This window comes from Micromys minutus, assembly GCF_963924665.1.
Source record: "Micromys minutus genome assembly, chromosome: 11".
Classification (NCBI taxonomy): domain Eukaryota; kingdom Metazoa; phylum Chordata; class Mammalia; order Rodentia; family Muridae; genus Micromys; species Micromys minutus.
This window is the reverse complement of record NC_137980.1, coordinates 5,181,420-5,202,069: the sequence shown is the minus strand read 5'-3', so window position 1 is coordinate 5,202,069 and position 20,650 is coordinate 5,181,420. Positions and strand designations below refer to the sequence as shown.

The following is a 20,650-nucleotide window of genomic DNA, read 5'->3' as shown; positions in this document are numbered from 1 at the left end:
TAGGCAAGTCAGGCCTGCCTCTAGCTAAATGTTTCCCTGGGGAGAACGTACCTTCTGATGGAGTAGGAAGATGTCGTTCAGGATCTAGGGCCAAAAACACAGAGATCAAAATGAATCTTAAATTTAGATGACCCATTGTCATTCTTCCATTAGCTACAGGCTGCATTACTATAGGAATGGCTGTAGTTGAGCAATAAACCATTCACTGTATAACTAAATCCCGTGCTGGCTAATGATAGTCACAGTATCTGCATGGACTTTGGTCCTCTTTAGACTAGGACAATATCATCCATTACTCTTTCAGTTTAGCTGAATTAACTGCGTCAAAAGATTAGATGCCATACTGAGCCGCCCAAAAATGAGGCCAACGTTGTCTTCACTGCCCCAGAACAGCAAGACCACCAGGGATAATGATTGTGTTTTATTATCCAAGGGCAGGCAGTTCCTCAAGCTTTGCATTTGACAGCCTGGATATGGAGACAGGATGGTCAAGCCTTTTGATTTGTATGTTTGTGAGATACAGTTTCTCCTCGTGTTGCTGCCCAGCGAGAGCTTACTACGTAGACCAGGCTGGCCTCAGCCTTCCAAGTGTCACCATACCACACAGCCTGACCAACCACACTTGAGTAAGAAATCTGAGATGCTCAGGCCTGAAGTGTTTTGGGTATTTTGTCTACTGAATCACTTGGACCAGAAGTTAGCCCCAGAGAATTTGCTGTTGACATAGACTGCTACCACAGTAGATCCTTGGTTATTGTGACAGGGATGTGCTCAGCTTGGCATGGTGGCACATACGAGTAAATCCTGGAACTTCGGAAGCTGAGACAAAATGGTAATAAATTTGAAGGCATCATTGAGTACATATGATTTATGCATATATAATTTATATTTATAAAATATTTTGTATATGCAAATGTTCATATGTATTTACATTCACATATCTAAATAAAGGTGTAGTCATGTACAGTGGTTCATGCTTGTAATCCCACACGCAGAAGGAAAACACAGGAGGTTCACTGGAGTTTGAAATCAGCCTAGGGTACAATGTAATACCTGTTCCCAAAACCCAATGTGTGCACAAATAATTTCCTAGTTAGCTTTTAATGCCAACTTGACGTAGCCTAGAGTCCCATCTGAGGGATTTCCCAGATCAGACTGATTGACCTATGGACACATCTGTAGGAAACTGATTGTCTTCATCGGTAATTGATGTAGGAGGGCCCGGCCAATTGGTGGGGGTACCATTACCTAAGCGGGTGGTTCTGGGCTGGGTAAGGGCGCTAGCTAAGCATGCGTGCCCAGGCAGCTGGCAAGGACTGCACCTTCATGATTTCTGCTTCAAGTTCCTGGCCTGCCTTCTCTCTATAGTGGACTGTCGCCTGTCCAATGAAATCAACACACTCTCCCTTAGGTTGAGTTTGAGCTTGCAGGACACAGATTCACACTAGTTACTAACACTGACAACCTGCCCCCAAACATCCCCACTAGCCTTTAAACACAGTGACAGGAGGTGGATGTGTCATGTGAACACGCAACATGTAATTATAGTCTGCCAACTGAAAAATTCACACCAACAGTCAAAATTCACACGCATAATGGTAAAACTGGCTTATTACTTAGTAATTATAATAATTATGATGGCCATACCGGTGCTGATGATAATAGTATTTACTTAAATGCCTGATGTGCCAAGTCTTAGAGTCAGTTTTGTATCTCATTTAATCATTTCATCAACATTCACAGTACTATGCTTGCTCCTCATTGTTAGAAGCAGAACATCAGAGTGAGGTACTTGCCCAGGGTCAGCCGTGTTAAGTGGAGAAGCTGTAACTCATGCATATGTCTGTGCATATCACTGTGGCTGAATTGTTCCCCACATAGAGACCCGTGGGCTTGATTTCTCTGTCACCAATTTTATTTCATCCAGCTCGATAGCTCAGCATCCACTGTCAGTGGCCAAGTGTATTTTATTCAGATCTCATCCTCTCTGGGATAAATTGCACTTTGGTATTGTCTTCTCTTTCCGCCTTCTGGGAAACATGTTAGTAAGGAAAAAGAGAGAGAAAGAGAGTCAGCAAAAAGATAGGTTGTAGTGAGATTGAACAGGAATCTTTTCGGGACAAGGTGGGCATCGGGCGCTCTGGTTGGCTGCGCCTCTGATCGCTGCTGGTCTATGGAGCCCTGCAGGCCTCTGACGTTAGGGCCTGTCCTGTGAGCTGTAGAGGATCTGTCAGGTCTAGACGTTCGCTCTCCTCCTCCCACAGGCTCTTTTGGGCTCCTCAGCTGCTCTCAAACCGCGCTCCTTTTGCAAACTGTGCGATTACTAAGGTACAAGGACAAGTGCTTGCGACTCCGACTACCGGCGAGGTGGAGGCAAGAGGACCGAGTCGGAACCGAGGAGGCTCAGTCAGGTCTCCCTTCCAACCTTTCCCTCCTTTAGGCTAGAGAAATCTTCTCCCTAGTGCTGGAGAATTAGCCATTTTGCCAAAGCTCATTCTGTGACAGAAACCCTGGTGCCCTGGCTCCTTCAAGCTCTTAGTCTTTGGCATCTTAAAAGCCCTTCTCCTGTTATCAGTGATGGCTTTCAAGTCTCTCCCCTCTGAACTAGCCTCAAAAAACGCTGCTGAGTGTCTGGCTTTCATTCTCCGGCCACACCTCCCTCTCTCTGAGGCAGAATGTTCCACTACCCTTCTGGGAGATGTGAAAGCCCAAGAGAAGTGTAAGAGAACAAACCTTCAGTGACCAGTGACGTTCCTGTTCCCACAGAGCAAGGTGCGGAGTGTCCAACTGTTCCTATATTGTCTTCTACGGGGTGGGCGGGTGTATTAACTTTTCCTTTACTCACACGTACAGGGCTCAATGACTTTTCACAGATCTCTCTCAGGGAACGGAACTCACATGGCACAGGATGCTGTGCTTTGTGGAGTTGCCCGTTACACTTTCAGGAGCTGAAAAGCAATTAAGATGTGTGAACAAGCATTCTTTGTGTGTGTGAACAACTAGTTGGGCTATCTTCTTCTTCTTCTTCTTTTCTCCACATAAAGGGCTAATTAATTACCTTTCGTGCTAATAGTGATAGAAATGTAAACCATAAAGTTTTAGCTACAGGAAAATTCAATTCCAATTCCCTTTGAAGTTTAATCGTTGAAATCCTCAGCTGCCGGTTTCGGGACTTTGCTGAAGGCACGGAACATAAATGTCTGCAAGCCACTGCTGCAGACTCAGCCCCTCTTTATTGTGTGGACTTCCCATCTTAGGAGTGTCTTTTCCCATTCAAAACTTGAGCTTTATGCTGTTCTCAGCCCCAGAGCATCTTTTCTCATCTATTTCTCTATCTCTCTCTCTCTATGTATTTATTTATCATTTTGGTCGCATATTCTATGTCTTTATATTTCAAATGTTATCCCCTTTTCTTGCCTCTTTTCTCCTCCTCCCCTTGCTTCCATGTATATGCAGAGTTCCTTTTAAAATCAGGGGATTATTCAGGCGCACAGATACAAGCCAACATGGCCAAAGAGCATCAGGAGTTTAAGCTCATCCTCAGCTACATGGAGTTTGAAGTCAACCTGGGCTAAACAAGACCTAGTCCTTAGCTCCCTTCCCCAAACAACACACACACACACACACACACACCACATATACACACACTTTTTGCCAATATTTAGATTTGTGTTAATGAGGTAGCATAGGCCTGTTGGTACCTCCAGGTTAGGATGTAGCATAGGCCTGTTGGTCAGACATAAGATGATATAAATCATAGGACTGGATGGTTAGAAGTGACTATTCTTCCCGATGAGCAAGGTTTTATCTTCAGCATCTACATGGCTGCCTACGACCATCTGCAACCCCAGTTGCAGGGGATCCAACACCCTCTTCTGCCCTCCGAGGGTACCAAGTATACATACATGTATTACAGTGAACATATGTGCATATCAAATTTAAAAGGGAGTGGACCATCAAGTAAAGTTTGAGGCCCTTCTGGGCTAAGGAACTAGAGTGTGCTGTGTGGTTAGGCCTAAGGAGGAAGTGGAACCCATGTGTTCCCTCTAGTCCCCTCCCCCACCTCACTTTGTCCCGGCATCGTCCTGGGTGTCTGTCTAGCTACTTGCCTATAATCATTATAATAAAGCAGTCAGTTGAAGTGCTTTTTATCACTGAGATGAGGGAACAATACTAACAAATCATTGAACATAAAGCCCAGGTTGTGGGAACCGTCATTTGTAGCCACTTGGTCAGAAATTCGTCAGACCTTAGCGTGGGGGATTTGAGCTAGCCCAGGCAGACTGCACCATTCAGTTGGTGTGTGCTAGACAATTGCTCTGTGGGTGAGAGAAAGCCCCATGCCTCAACACTGACGCCTTCTATGTTAGGTCTCAGAGTGGAGAAATGAAGTTCTTCTATTTTTTCCCCTTTACATCAGCCAAAGGACTAATCACAACAGTCCTAATGATCTTAATTGATTTTATTGTCCATCTTATGATTGCATAACCCATAATTCCTTAAAATAGAGCAAGTGCTGAGCTCAGCAGAACAGGTTGATTTTATAAACAGAAACAGGATAAAACAAACAAACACTCGGTAAAAAGCAGATAGCAGGCTGGACAGGGTGGTACATGTTACTTACAGCCCAGCACCCAGACAAGACCCTGCTGCAAAAGAAGGAGAAGGAAAAGAGGGGTGATTAATTAAGTTACTTTCCTTAATCAGTAAGCATAAGGTTGCTTCAAATCCCTTCACTGTGGAAGAATTACATTTTTTAAAATTAGCATAATTAATCAAGTCAGCTGAAAATGACCAAGTTAGAAAATTTCTGTTACACACCAGTCAGAATGGCCAAGATCAAAAACTCAGATGACAGCAGATGCTGCAAGGATTCGGAGAAAGAGGAACACTCCTCCACTGTTGGTGGGGTTGTAAGCTGGTACGACCACTCTGGAAATCAGTCTGGCGGTTCCTTAGAAAATTGGACATTGTACTACCTGAAGATCCAGCTATTCCACTTCTGGACATATACCCCAGAGATGCTCCAACTTACAACAAAGACACATGCACCACAATGTTCATGGTAGCTCTATTTATAATAGCCAGAAGCTGGAAAGAACCCAGATGTCCTTCAGTAGATGAATGGATAAAAAAAAAAAATTGTGGTACATTTACACAATGGAGTACTACTCAGCTATCAGAAACAATGACTTAACAAAATTCTCAAGAAAATGGATGCATCTAGAGAATATCATCCTGAGTGAGATAACCCAGTCACAAAAGAACAGACATAATATGCAGTCACCGATAATTGGATACTAACCCCAGAAAACTCTGAACGCCCCAGAAACAACTCACAGGCCATATGAAGCTCAAGAAAAACAAACACAAAAAAAAAAAAAAAGGAAGAAAGAAAAGAAAAAAGAAAGAAAGAAAGCCTCAATCCTTCTTAGGAGAAAAATAAATGTATAGCACCCTCTCAGAGTGTGGTACACCTGGACCTTAAATCATTAATAATCCAAGAGCTAAGAATATAGCCTTGTGGCAATTTTTGGTATTCAAAGATCATTATGCTTAATCTATACTCACCAAGAAAACTGTTTCCATGTTATGTTCTGTCCTACCTGTACTTCATGCTTATGGTAACTAGTGGGATTTCAATGCATGCTATCAAACCTCTAAAAGTACTGACAAAAATATTCATATAGTGTTATGCCAAAATGCCTTTAAAAATCTGTATATGTATCCCTCTTTTTTAAAAAAATAAAATTGTAAGAGGAAAAAAAAAGAAAAAAGAAAGAAAATTTCTGTTATCTTTCTAAACCTCAGAAGGTCTGATTAATGGTGATACAGGATAAAGTCATAACACGATTGACTCTGTTATGACTTTAGCCTGTTCTGTTGGGACACAGTGCAAGAGCTAAACCAAAAGCAATACCCTCCTGGGATTTCTAAAAACACTGTGATAGTAAACAGCAGCTAATGTGAGGGGACAGATCATGTTGGAAGGTAGTTTGGTATCTGCTTCCGTCTGAGGCAAGGGTTTAAGAGCATGGGATGCAGTATTTGATACTGTAGAAAACAAACAAACAAAGGGAGAAACAAACGTGAGCTCTTTCCAAGTTTAAAGATAAAACAAAGAGAAAGCAAGGGGAGAGGGGGAGAGGAAAGGAAGGGGATGTATTCAGGTACTCTGAGAAACGTCCAGATTCATTAAGCTTCAACCTGACTCTTACCCAGCGTGCCCTTCCCAACACTGACCTAAGAGACTCAGAAGCAGGAAAATGACAGCTTAATTTTGCCTCTGCCCAGCTGCCCAGATGAAGGGAAGGCTGTGGCAAGCCCAGTTCTGTGGTTGGGACACTGCCCTGGCGGCTTTCCTGCTGACAAGTGCCACTCCTGGAGTGCTGGGTCACTCCACCCTCAAACTAACTTCTGGCTGAACTGGGGGCATTCTGGCTCTTGCAAAGACGAGTCTCCAGTCCTGGTTTTCACACTTGAACTTTTGGGTCAGAGGGAAAGCCAAAAACTGCAACCTATCTGGAGCAACAGCCAGGATTTGGTGCTGCCAGGCAGTTTCTGCCTTCCCAGACCTTTGTCTCCAACTTCTACATCCAGAGGATCCAGGAAAGACCAACCTCTTACAATGAACAGCTTGTTTCCACGTTACTCCTCCAGCAGGATTCCTTCCTCTGCATAATTATTCCATGCCAGTGAGTTGTGTACTTCGAAAACTATATCATACATTTAGACTAGTATGATGTAGAAGAGATAAATGTAATATAAGAAGTACATGCAATGTTCATTTAAAAATGATGGCCTTGGAAATTAGAGGAGATTTAGAGGAGGCTGAGTTCTACCCTGAGTACAGAACCTACTTCTCGAACAAGCTTAAACTTTCAATAGCATGGAAGTTGCTGCTGACATGTGATTCATTGTATCATTGTGACAACTCTGGTGTCCTCGTGTTGTGATTCATTGTATCATTACGACAATTCTGGTGTCCTTGGATTCTTTCCCTGCACAGAACTGTCAAGTGGCTTTAAAATAATGGGAATGATTCTTAATATGTACAGAATGGGCTATGACTTAAAGTACATAAACATGTTTATGGTTTCTATTAACGTGATGTAGTGTGTGAAAACACATAGTAAATCTAGGGACACTGGCAAAGTACATAGTGAAAGACCCCGAGGTATGTAGATTATCTCAAAAGCTTGCTTCCGGAACTGACACTAAAATTGTAAATTTGCATTTAATTTACATATAATCTATTATTGTCACTTTACACTTAGCTGGCATATTTACTTGTACACTAGAGTTCTTGTCTAGCATGCACAAAGACCAGGGATTCATTCCTAGCACCTCCCAAAACTGAGTGTAGTGGTCTTGGCCTGGAATCCTAACAGCTGGAAGGCAAAAGTTAGAGGATCAGAAGTTCATAATCACCCTCATAGGATAACCTGGGATAACCTAGGGCAACACAGACTTGTCGGAGCAATGTGCTTGCAGCGTGAGCTTGAGGCTGGAGTTGGGTCCTCTGAATCCATGTAAAGATTGTGTAGGAGCAGAGGCCCATTGCTTGTAATCTCAGTGTTTGGGATCCCCAGAGCAAGCTGGTTAGTTAGAGTTGTCCAGTCTACAAGCTCTGGGCTCAATTAAGAAACTTATGAACACACCCACACATACACACACATACACACTCACAGAGATACACATACACACATGCACACAAGCACACGAATATATGATTAAAAACAAAAATCTTTGAAAAAAACTGATTTGACATCTGTATATTTGGCATTCACATACCAAACATGTGCAGAGTTCAGCGGACAATTTGTAGGTGACAGCTCTGTCCTTGCACCCTGTAGGATCCGGTTACCGAACTGTCATGGAGTTGCTGACTCACGTGCTCCAATTCTTAGTGCCATCTCAGAACTCTGTCTCCTTTTAACCTGCTCAGTATAATGGAATGTCAGCACTATACCTCGGAAGCTGGCTAGCGGTGGAAACAGACAGACGTCTGTTCACAAGGCGGGAAGAACGGATAAGTAGCAGCGAGTTTACCACAGGTGGCTGGGAGAAAGTAAAGAGTCTGGTTTGTCGTAGTTGTTTGGAGTTTTGTTGTTGTTGTTGCTTGTTTGTTTTCTTACTGGTAATTACATTGAGCATTTCACAACAGCAGAACAGAAGTTCGTGTTATGCCTGGGACTAAGGTGAGTGACCCCGGTTTTACAATCTGAGCAGTTTTACTTCCGGAGCCTGCTCCAGATTCTCTCTCTCATGCTGGCCTATGTGCACCAAGCACATCAGTGCCGGACACCGGCCAGCGAGGACATCGGAACTTTCCTTCACCTGTCCCCAGTTTGACTGGGGAGAGACGGTGAAATTTTCTCATTAGATTAGACCTCGTTTCTGGTTCACTGTTTGGATGAAGCAAGCTCAGTAAACCTGTCAGAGAGGAATTTGCATTTCTCAAGACTGAACGTTGACTCCAGCCAAGTTCTCGTCAGGGGAAACGAACATGAGTATGAACGCCCATTTGAACTCTGCAGCTCCATTCCGAGGCTTTCAGGCTTCACTTCATGTGCTTGTTGACACATGAGAGCCTTCCTTCTGGGATGTCCAAGCAGACTGAAAAACAAATTGCAAAACCTCACCAAGACTAAGAAGTATTTCATCAGGGCACTTGGCCCGGACACTTCCCTCCCACTTTCTGCCTCGGAAGATTTCCTCACATCTAAGCGCGTCATCTGTGTGGCCTGACATGAAAAACAGTTGTCCTTTCTAGAGCACTGCCTCTTAACAACACTACTGTGGGATGGAGCCAACATAATCCTCCATGTGTCCCTGTCTCAAGACACCCCAAACAGAATGGAGAGGAAGGATTCACAACTTCTATTGTCATTAAAAAGCCTCAGTCCTTCTTAGAAGAGAGAACAAAACCCTCATGGGAGGAAATAAAGGGACAAATAGAGGAGCAGGGATTGGAGAAAAGATCATCCAGAGACTGCCTCACCTGGGGATCCATCCCATATGCAGCCACCAAACCCAGGCACTATTGCTGATGCCAAGTAGTGATTACTGGCAGGAATCTGATATGGATGCCTCCTCAGAGGCTCTGCCAGAGTCATACTGATACAGAGGAGGATGCTTGCAGCTAACCATTGAACTGAACATGGGGACCCCAATAAAGGAGCTAGAGAAAGGACTGAAGGAGCTGAAAGGGTCTGCAACCCCATGGGAAGAACAAAATGATCAACTAATCAAACGCACCACAGTTCCCAGGGACTAAAACACCAACCAAAGAGTTCAATGGAGAGACCCACGGCTCCATTCTCTGCCATCAATGGAAGGAGCGGACTTTGGTCCATCGAAAACTAGGTTTCCCAGCGTAGGGGAACGAACGCCAAGGTGCTGAGGTGGGAGAGGGAGCACCTTCATGGAGGCAATGGGAGGGGGAGGGGGATGGGCTTGGGGGAGGGGTAAATACAGAGAATATCCAATAAAATAAAAAGTAAAAAAAAAATAATATTAAGAAACCGTATCTTTTACTTCACATTTTTTTTAGCTTGTCAGTAAGCAGTGAAACAAGTCCTAACACTGTCACCTCCTGCAGCTTTTACAGGGACAGTGAGCATCAGTGGAACCAGGGCATGAGTCACTCTCCTCTGCGGAAGCATCAGCAGACAAGGGGCCAAAGAACCCCAAAGCAGAACTTTAAGGCACATTATTTGTGTCATAGCCAATGGATATAGCCCCCAAAACAAAGCTAGTTTGTTTATACCCGGTTTTGACATTTTACTCCCATCACCAATAATGATCAATACCTGTTAAGCTAGCTACTACTATAAATATTTTTAGTTTTAATTATAATTTTTTTATTTCTAGTATAGAGATGTTTGGTACATTGAGGAAAATCAATCAATAACTATGTATTGAATGGATGAATGAATGACAATAAAGAGATGACAATTACTACTTGTGAAAAAACAATTTGGGCTGCCATACCAGGGAAAGAAGTAGAAGCTACTCCCGAGGTGTGGCACACAGAGAACATGGCTGTCATGTTGGTTCTGGGGAACACAACCTGAGAGGGATGCAGGTTTGGGTCCAGGGCAGCCAAGATGTAATGTTAGAGAGAGCAAAGAGCTTTGGACCCCTCCCAAAGTGACCTGGATCAGAGATGATGGAGGAAGACAACCAGAAGATCTTGGTGACAGACAGAAAAGAAAAAATGAGAAGATCAAACAGGATAGAGATGCTGAAATGACCTGCTGGTCCAGCCCCCTGCCTCCTGACCTGCTGGTCCAGCCCCCTGCCTCCTGAAGCAGTTTCTAGAGTCGAGCTCCCAGAACAGCTTCAGAATGGCTGGTGATTCCTGAGAACCTCAGTTCATTCAGCCTTTCAGGTGGATCCAGTCAGACCTTCAGTCACGTCCAGAACTTTCTGCACAGCGTCCGTTATCCAGTCTCCTTGTGCTTAGAAATCTCTGTGTGATGTAGAATTGAAGTTATAATTTCTTTCATTGGTATGGCATTTATATGTTGAAACAGGCTTAAGGTTTTTGTTGGTATACAACTCTGATTATCGATACAAAATTTAAAACAAATTTTGTTACTCTTAGATTAAAAAAAATAAGCAATTTGGATTTTATTTTGCTATGCAAAAAAAATCCCTTTATAGCTAGCTATATTTGATTTTTTTTCTTTTAGACCCTTCTTTTTGGAAACATTGTTTTATTTTGTTTCTTATGCTTACAGCCAGTAAGGTGAGCCCCTTAGCTTTGGATTCATTTTGAATTGTTTTGTTTTGTTTTAGGAGACAGGGGCTCATATACCCTAGGCCAGCCTTGAACTCCTGGTACTTCTGACACCCCTCAGGTTCTGTGAGTGCAGACATGTGCTACTTATCGGCGATTTACGATGCACAAATCAGTAGAAGCTCAGGAGCCTTGTACAAGCAGCATAGTATTTCGTGTAGTGAGTGTATGCCCTCCCGTCTGCTCCAGGCTAGTTTTAACAGGGGGTAGCATGCTACAGGTGTTATAGCAGAGTGTTCGGAGCATAATAGAGTAGGTGTTTGCACACACTCAGTACAGGTACATTTCTTAATGCTGTCCGTCTGGGTTTGCTTGAGTTGGGATGCAGAGGTCACCCGTGCATGCAAAAGGTGGACCCAATGTGCCTTTGGGCCAGTGCAATCATTCCAGAACTCTTGTTGACAGCAAAAGCTTGAAAGCTAATTAGTGTTGAAGGTCGAGAAGACTGGCAGCCATTGTTTCCTACTGGGTGGCTGAAGTGTGTGGTACTGAACCAGACCTTTAACTCCAGGGTGTTTTGCCTATCCATCTGGAAAGAGGAAAAACAATTCTCACTGGTCTGGTACGGAAGCGATCGCCAAGAACTTTGTGACCCACACAGGGAAGGTGACACCACTTGCTGCATCTTACTGATGTCCCCTGTGACTAAGGGGTATTCAGTGCTTCAGAGATGCTGAGAAAGAAAAACAAAAGCAAAAAGACAAATAGTTTCATAGATTTTAGTAACATGTACACAGTTTTTTTTCAATATGTTAGCAAAGATTCTTTAGCCTATAGTTTCAGATCGTAGCTTTATTTAGTTCAGCATTTCTTAACCAGACTGTGTCATACTCCTCTGTGGAATCTACAACTTTGCCAGTTTCTCCTTACCGTGGTAAAGAGCCAGCCTTTGGGTCCAAGGTTTTTACTTTTCTTCTTTCTTTCTTTCTTTCTTTCTTTCTTTTTTCTTTTTTTCTTTTTTTCTTTCTTTCTTTCTTCCTTCCTTCCTTTCTTTCTTTCTTCTTTCTTTCTTCCTTCCTTTCTTTCTCTTTCTTTTTTTTCTTTTTCTTTCTTTTTTTCTTTCTTTCTTTCTTCCTTCCTTCCTTTCTTCCTTCCTCCCTCCCTCCCTCTCTCTCTTTCTCTCTCTCTCTTTTCTCTCTCTCATGAAAAAGAGAGGCTGGTATTGGAGGAAATAAGGTATGTAGAAGGAGAAATAAGAGAAAGAGGAAGTAAAGAAAGGAAGGCAGGGTGGGGGAGAAGGGGAGGAGAAAAGGGGTAAGAGGAGGATATTTAGGACCAGGGGATAAGCACAGAATCAGAAATAAAGTCTTCATATTCTAGCATCTTCTGGTGGGCTTTTATTTCCAAATGATAGTAGATCTTTGATTTATGAAAGGTATGTACTTCATTAAAGATGGTTACTCTTTCCGCAGGGCACCGCAGTAGACACATTCAAGGTTTTCTGTGTCATTTTACAGTCTATACTATTCCCAGTTCCACTTCCTAAATTCAAACCGGTCCACGTTTGAATGTATATGTTTAGTTGGTATCATCTTAGCGTATGTATCCTTTGGTGTGGCTCTTTATTTAAAACTAACAGGTAAAACCTTTTCCTTTCTGCCACTTTTCCAAATGTGAACTCTTAGAAGTGGAAGTCAATATGTTTATTTCTGTAGCAATGCCGGCATGTAACAGCCCATCATTGCTGTGCCTGACTGGTGGTTGCTAAGCACAGGCTTGTTCGTGTCTGCTGCTAACCCTGTTTCCAAAGGCTCTGACTTAGGAGTACTAAAGATGGTGTGGTGGCAAGGGTCACTTGTGATCTTAGCCAAACCATTCACTAGCTCACCTCATTGCATAGCTCAGTTTCTGAATCTGTATGCTTGAAGAGTACAATGCAGTGGGCTTTCCCAAATGCTAGCCTGCTGCTCTCCCTTGGTAGCTGGCAGTGTGGTTCCAGGAAGTATCAAGCTCTGGGCATAAACTCTAATTCATCCCAATGATGATAATGCTAATAATCCTCAAGGCTTAGCACGTGACTGTGTATTGCCCACCCTGTAGCAACTCCTGTAGACATAAGCAACTCACTGAAGTTGAGCTAGCAAAATTAGAGATTTCCCACATCTCCACAGTGGAGAGATTCCTTCTGCCCTGCAGTTACTGCAAAGGAAAGAGTGTCCTGCTGCAGGCCACACTACAGAAAGGATTAGCAGTAAGAAATATCCAACACTGAGTTTCAAACAGAGCAGAGTCCTTGGATCCTTGAGACAATGTGGAGTCACTGGTCTGCCATTTCTCCAGACTCACACTTACACATGCCAATAAATGCCCTACTGTAGCTGAGTTTGGCAGCTCACATATTTAATCCAAGAACTCCAGAGGCTGATGCCAGAGGATTTCCATGAGTTTAAGACCAGATTTGTGGTAAATCCCTCTCTCAAAACAGGCAAACACACAAAACAAAACCAAGAAGAGCTGGAGAGAACTGTCAGTAAAGTATGTTTGGTACAAGCTTGAGAACCAAAGTTCAAGCTACAGCACCCACATAAAAAGCTGCACTGTCACCCAGAGCTGGCGGGGTTGGGGGTAGAGACAGAGGGCTCCCCAAGCGTGCCTAGCCTGACCATGGAGCCCCAGGTCCTAGCCAGAGATCCTGCTTGAAAAAAATTTCTAAAAGAGCAATGTCTGAGGGTGACCTCTGACTTTCACATGTATGTATAACACGCACATCCATAAGGACACACGCATGGTGTTGCAACTAATTTACCAGTTGTCAACTATTATCACTAATATCAGAAAAGTTACTGGACCCAAATAACAAGCATTTGATTAGTGATTAGATCACGGTCCGACATTCTTCCTTCTTTACCAAGAGCACAAATGCCCATAATTGCCAGTTCATGTCTGATTGAATGTGCCCTTGAAAGTGCGCCCCTTTTCCAGGCAGGATGAGAGAAACCATACAAGGTATGTATCACCCTTTATGGGGGTACATGGCTGTCACTGGTTTGGGATCTGTGGAAATATGGAAAATGGGGTGAGTTAACCCTTAGGAAGGAGAGTCACAAACACTCAGCACATGTGTCTATCTCTAGTCAATAGCTGAAGAAACAGATCGAGATGAGACAAACTTCTGGAAGCCTCAACACAGAGCTGGGCTTCACCTACCTCGGTATTCACGTTACTTGCTGTGGACATCTGTTCTTTTGGCTGTATAGTAAGACACAATTTCCTCCAGGACACTGCTATTCATTGCATCCTCCAGGGCACTGCTACTCACTGCATCCTCCAGGGCACTGCTACCCACTGCATCCTCCAGGGCACTGATACCCACTGCGTCCTCCAGGGCACTGATACCCACTACCCACTGCATCCTCCAGGGCACTGCTACCCACTGCATCCTCGAGGGCACTGCTACCCACTGCATCCTCCAGGGCACTGATACCCACTGCATCCTCCAGGACACTGATACCCACTGCATCCTCCAGGGCACTGATACCCACTGCATCCTCCAGGGAATTGCTACCCATTACCCTAAACATGTGATTCTCCTTAGGTTATCAAAAATATTTTCTCTTTTTTTTTTTATTTTGAGGTCAATACAAAATCATTGCTTGTTTAATAATTATAGTCATTGCTTTATTACAAACAATGAAACTGTGTTCATGGGGGAAACATAGAGAATAGGACTTGGTAGCTAATGCCTGTATCCGTTCAGGAAAATGACCACAGAGGGTTGTTGTGAGTCTGATGCCAGCCTGTTCTATACAGTGACTACAGTGTCTGCTGAAACCCAGACTCAAAAAAAGAAAGAAAGAAAGAAAGAAAGAAAGAAAGAAAGAAAGAAAGAAAGAAAGAAAGAAAGAAAGAAGATAATGTTGATTGTCTTTGATGAATGGTTTCAGGACTTTATAGGGATTGGGAGACAGTGGTCATCACTTCAGAGAAAATGGATGAATATCATCTAGTGGTGTAAAGAAAAGTTCCATTTGAAAGCTTATTATGCATGATTTAAGGGTAAATATTAGAAGAATCAAAGCACACAAATTAGCAGGCACACCTGGGACTCTGGTAGTACTCATGTGCATGTGCAAGTGTGTGTGCGTGTGTCTAAGTGTGTACATGTGTGTATATCTGTATGTATCTCTGGATGTGACTGTGGATGTTGTGTTTCTGTGTGTCTGTGTATGCTTTGTGTGTTGATGAGTATCTCTGTATGTATCTGTCAGTCTCTGTGTATCTCTGTGTATATCTGTGTGTGTTTCTGTGTGAGTCAGTATGTGTATCTTTGTGTGTGTGTATATATCTGTGTGTGTTTCTCTGTGTGTCTGTATCTCTAATACATGTATCTGGATATCCCTATGTGTATCTGTATTTATTTCTGTGTGTATCTGTATGTGTCTCTGCATTTCTCTCTGTATGTACTTCTGTGTATTTGTGTGTGTCTATCTCTGTGTAAGTCTGTATGTGTACCTTTGTGTGTGTGTGTGTGTGTGTGTGTGTGTGTGTGTGTGAGTATCTGTGTGTGTGTCTCTATGTGTCTGCATTTCTGTGTGTGCCTGTGTCTCTGTATAAATGTGAGTGTGTTGGTGGTGATTCCGTCTCATTGTCTCATTCTTGGCATTCGGTTTGTATTCAGGAAGACCAGATTGAAAATTTGGAATCTGTGCTGGAATGGATTGAAACTGGCCTCCAGTCACTAAGGAAAAATCAAAACAAAACACACGAGAATTTAGAAAGGACATTTTTCCTGCCAAAGGATAATTTTTCCTTGATGTTATTTCTTATTTGGGCCAATATTCCAATGGAAAAAATTAGATTGGTCAAGAGTTCAATATAATTTTCTATGACATTGAACCCAAAGTAACATAATGAAGCATTTAGAGACTGGTGATATAGCTCAGTAGGTAGAGTGCTTGGCTAGCAAGGATAAAGGCCCCGGTTCTATCCTGGGTACCATATTAATCCAGATGTCCTGGCACACATATGTGATCTTAGCACTGAGTGCCTGCCATATAGTGAGTTTAAGGTCAGCCTGGGCTCCATAAGACATTGTCAAAAAGATTTAATGACAGAAAATTCCATTCTTTCCTGATGATATGTGTGTGAGTACTTCATAAGTCTAAAAGAAAAATTTAGAAAATGGAATAATATAATTTTGTTATTTGGAGAGTAAACGCTGATATTTATTAACATAGTTATTAAGCACTTGCTACAGGTCAGATGTTATATACTAGATTACAAGGTGATTAATTCACATAGAAACTAACAAAATTGTACACACAGATGAAGGTTTAAGTATTGCCCTCAGGATTCTGAGATTATTACTAAGCAATGTATCTCCTTGCTGTGGTTGTCAGGAGAATACTTAATAGTCAGTGTTTAGATTGTCTGAGCGTTGAGAGCACATGGTGGAATGTAGTCTGTGTGCTTTCCTGCGTCAAATGATTTCCACGAGGAACTACCTGGTCTAATCAGCTGCAATCGAAATGACGGGAGAAGACGTGGGAGGGGTAATAACAGTGAAGGGGCACAAAGAAAGCACTCCCTTACAGGACAGGTGCAAGCACCGTTCTCCATGTCCCACAACTGACTCCTCAGGACAACCGGCGGACAGGGGCAGAGTGTCCCTTTCCCACTCCAGGGGTTTGCAGCCACTCTTACACACAGCAGCGGGGAAGGCATGGGCACTGTCTGCTCTCTGCCATTAGGGACTCTGATGCATTCTGGGGAAAGGAGCCTTTTTCACCCTCAGAAGTGACCCTCAGGATTTCTAGTCTCGACCGATACCAGAACCGCCCTTCTGGAACTTACTCTTTGAAAGAGCATGTGCGTGCTGAGACACTGTGGAATCTTAGACCCACCTAATAAGACAAACAAAAGAACAAACAAAAACCCCTTTAATCTGTTTGGAGATGACACTGTGGAACCCAACAAGTTAATACTCCTATTTTCACATGCAGATACAGCAAAAACAGATGCTGAAGCTACCCCCATCCCCCCTTTTCCTCTCCCACATGTCTCTTCATTAAAGAAGGTACTTGGGGGCTCCTTCATGGAAAGTTGACCCCAATGTGAGCTCTGGTGGTCAGCCAGGGCCCCCGTTTCTAGTGGGCAGAAAAAGCACAGCTCTGCTCTGAAGGACGCGCTGTATGCTTCCTGCGCTCCACTGTATTCCTTCCCCCAACCCATCTGCATACGTGGGTTGAGCACTTGCTTAAACACAGGGACAAATGAGAATTAGTCCAGTGTTGCTTAACTGATTAAAGGGTTCCCGTGAAGATCCACGCAGCTAGTGCCACCCTACAGGCTACCCGAGCTGCCTGCAGTTTCCTAAGTACATTCAGATCCCTGGAGAGCAGTCATCCAGAATACATACCTTGCAAAAAAGTTAGGAACGTTCAGGTTGAGTAATGGTTCAGAAGGTTTGCAAATAGCACACACTCATTTTTATGTTGCTAACGACTCCTTGCTAGGAAACGAAACACTTGTAATTTAATCTGTGATGTTCTCAAGAGTCTCCGGCCAAACCACCTCAAGCTGTGAACGAACGCCTTGGCTCTGGAGAGCCAGGCAAGGGTCAGGGAAGGGCAGTCCCTGGCCTGGGCTGGCCTGGTGCCTCCAGAATAAACCAAACAGCCACAGGAAGTGGTTTCTGTGATTCAGTAGGTGGCACACTTCCTCTTGAGTCAGAACTGAATCATAGCTGTGAGAGGCAAAAAGGCTCTTTCTCTGTCCCACAGTTCTTTCCCTGTCCCCCCCCCCCCCCCCCACTGCAGCAAAGCTATCAAACTCTATCAAATGATGTGCGTCTCGATCGGTTGAGCATATTAAGATGAAGAAAGGGAGAAAGAAGACCATTTGGAAACAAGAAGAGGGTTGGAAATACAGAGGCCTGAACTGAACCCTGTCATAATTTCGTTACAGGGTCACTTTCTAAGAGAGGCAAAGGAACGCCACTTGTAGGTTTCACTGGGGTCATAAAGGCCCCCGTTCTCCAAGCTATCTGACCCACTTCCAGTGAGACAGTTAGCTCTCGCTTACATAAGCCATGTTACTTTAAATGGCCCTGCTTGGCTTTGCACTTGCTGAACCTGGCATACTCCCCTGTCTGCTGGACAGCCGTCCTTGATGTTGTTTCAAGCAAGGCCTTCGGTCAGCTCCGGGTGAAAGGACCCTGTTCTGAATGTACTGAATGCTGTTGGCAATGCTGTAAATTGGTCTTTGGTCCAAGGGGAAAAAATCCTTGGCAGTTATCCACAAGTCACAAAAGCAGACGTGCTTTTCCACATCTCTTCCCAGGTGTGTGCCATATTGTTTAATATCAGTAGTTCTGGGAATACACATATATTTAACCACATTTTTATCTGATGACCTTTTATGTTAGTATTTCTTGGTTCCCTCCTTCCAAGCCAATGTATTTAGATTGATAGCATGTCTCTGAACATGACTTCACAGGCCCAAGCTAACTGCCTTTGTTTGTTTGACTCCTAGAAAACTGATAATCGTGCTGGAATCAGAAATCTTATTCCAATGTTAATATCTCATGGTTCCTGCTGTAAACCAGTCCAAAGTTTAAAGAACACATTGATTTGTGTTCAGTTTCAAGATAAACAGTAATCTGTGACTGTTTATATAGTGCTGTGCTTAGGATATTCAGGGCCTTGGCTGCTGTACTCAGTAGTGTGTGTGAGTTTGTGTGTGTGAGTGTGTGTGTGTGTGTGTGTGTGTGTGTGTGTGAGTGTGTGTGACTGTGTATGTGTGAGTGTGTGTGTGAGTGTGTGTGAATGTGTATGTGTGAGTGTGTATGTGTGAGTATAAGTGTGGGAGTATGTGTGTGTGTACATGTATGAGAGTATTATGAGTGTGTCTGTATATGTGAGTGAATGTGTGTGACTGTGTGTGAGTCAGTATACATATGCAAATGTGGTGTGTGTGTGTGTGTGTGTGCTCATGTATATAAAGGGGTTGGTGGAGTTGCAGGATCTTACATACGTTTCTGAACCTCTGAGCCTTCCTTTCCTCGATCTGCAGAAGAAGTCTCTAACACAAGGACAGTATTGCTGTGAGAACTGAAAGTTACCTAGTGCCCAGGACAGCTTCTGGCTGTGCTCAGCCTTTAAGATCAGTTTGTGCTTGCTCTCTTTATTTACAGCATCTTTTCATCGGGAGATAGGAACGGCATTCGGACACAGGACGCGGGCATGCCAAGTCCCGTCTGGCCCATTGACATCATTTACATCCAGCTCCTGTAGCAGTTTCATCCACACACCTGCAGCAATGTGACAACCAGGGGCCTGTCGGACTCCTTAACAGACTGGCCAGGAAGTAAGCCAGCAGTTTTCAAAGCCAGCTCTCCAGGCTGGTCAGCTCCTGGATGGCAAGGATGTGAGAGGAGTCCTCATCTGACACTGGAAGGAAGTGCCTAAAGGAGCAGCAGGGCGCAGGCCTGGCAGCACTCCCTCCACAGCAGACAGATTGGGAACAGCCAGGTCAAACCAGGCAAAAGGCTGGCCAGCAGGGAGAAGCATACATCCCCCGTGAGATCTGAAAGCCCTTCGGAAACCCCCACCTCAGGCATTTCCTTGATGCCTCTCTGCACAGGCTGCCATGCGAACAGTGCCTCCCCTCCCCCAGAACGCAGGTTCAGCGTCACTGACGTCATCTACCCTGTGCTCACCTGTCTCAACCGCACATCTTGTACTGTGGTTGGCTGATTATAGTCTTCGCTAGACTGTGAGCTGGGAATCTCTCCCAAGTGCTGAAGTCACAGACTGGTGCCCGCATGCCCAGCAGGATCTCTTTCCCAACTCTTGTCTATACCTCCAAGCACATCCCTCAGTGGGTGCTCAATGTTGCTAATGCCAAAGACATTTTTTAAAGAAAAATAAAGTCAGGAAAAGACACTCTTGCCATGAGAAAGTTTGGAAGAGGAATTGGGGACCTCAGGTGCTAAGGTCCCATGTGTCAGCTGAACAGGCCCCACCTGAGTTAAGGAGCAAGTAGTCCCCCTTTGTAGGAAAGTACAGAGAGAAGAGGGTGAAAATGGAACAGCATTGACAATGGCAACCAAGCTTGGGCATTGCCTAAATGGAGTGCTGAGTGTGTCTCCTGGAAGCCTCTGCTTAAATAGCTCACAGCAGAGTGACTCAGCAGTTGGAAGCCGGGACACCATGCTGCCTTCCCTCTGTAAGTGATGAATCACATTGCCCAGGGTGTCTGTGGGTCTGAGTGTCGATAGCCTTGCATGTCTGTGGCAGTCTGATTCCACACACACTCCTGTCTTGCCAAGCGATCACTCTGTGTGTGTGTGTGTGTGTGTGTGTGTGTGTGTGTGTGTGTGTGGGTGTGTGGCAAATCTCACTTTACTAATCTAGAGACTGACAAAATGTGCTTGACAGGTATGATCACATGTTGGCATTCATCTTGAAATGGCCGATCAATACAGTTCCTATGCTGAAAGCCAGACCTAGACTTCTAGATTCACGGTGGGCGAGTCCTCTAGAATGTTATAAGCCCACCTTCGTACAGGTATCCTCATTAAGTTGTTTTCCTTAGGATAATGGTTTGCTCCTACTTATTTGTGAACTCTTTGTCCCTGGCAGACAGACAATAGCAGGACAAAGCTTTAAGAATGAGGTAGGAAATCCTATCTGGTAGCTATTTTCTGGAAATTGTGGAAATAACCAATGCTCAAGTTTTGGTAGCACAACACTTTCATCTTGATCACTAAAGAGGATGCTCTGTAGACATTTTGTTTGACAAATACTGGTATTAGTTCAAGAAGAACCCTAAGAGAGCTCCCATTAAAGACCAGAAGCGTCTCTACAGGAAGAGGTGGATTTGGGATTGGACTAGTTGCTC

General features: G+C 43.9%; 1 long non-coding RNA gene across 1 annotated transcript; it reads right to left on the bottom strand.

Moving 5' to 3' along the window:
* Positions 1 to 1,809: 1,809 nt before the first annotated feature.
* On the bottom strand, positions 1,810 to 19,826 carry LOC308427348. Its single transcript, XR_013975250.1, has 3 exons — positions 19,467 to 19,826; positions 2,734 to 2,948; positions 1,810 to 2,030 (listed from the first exon to the last, which is right to left on the bottom strand). It is a non-coding gene; the product is annotated as an uncharacterized lncRNA (long non-coding RNA).
* Positions 19,827 to 20,650: the final 824 nt, after the last annotated feature.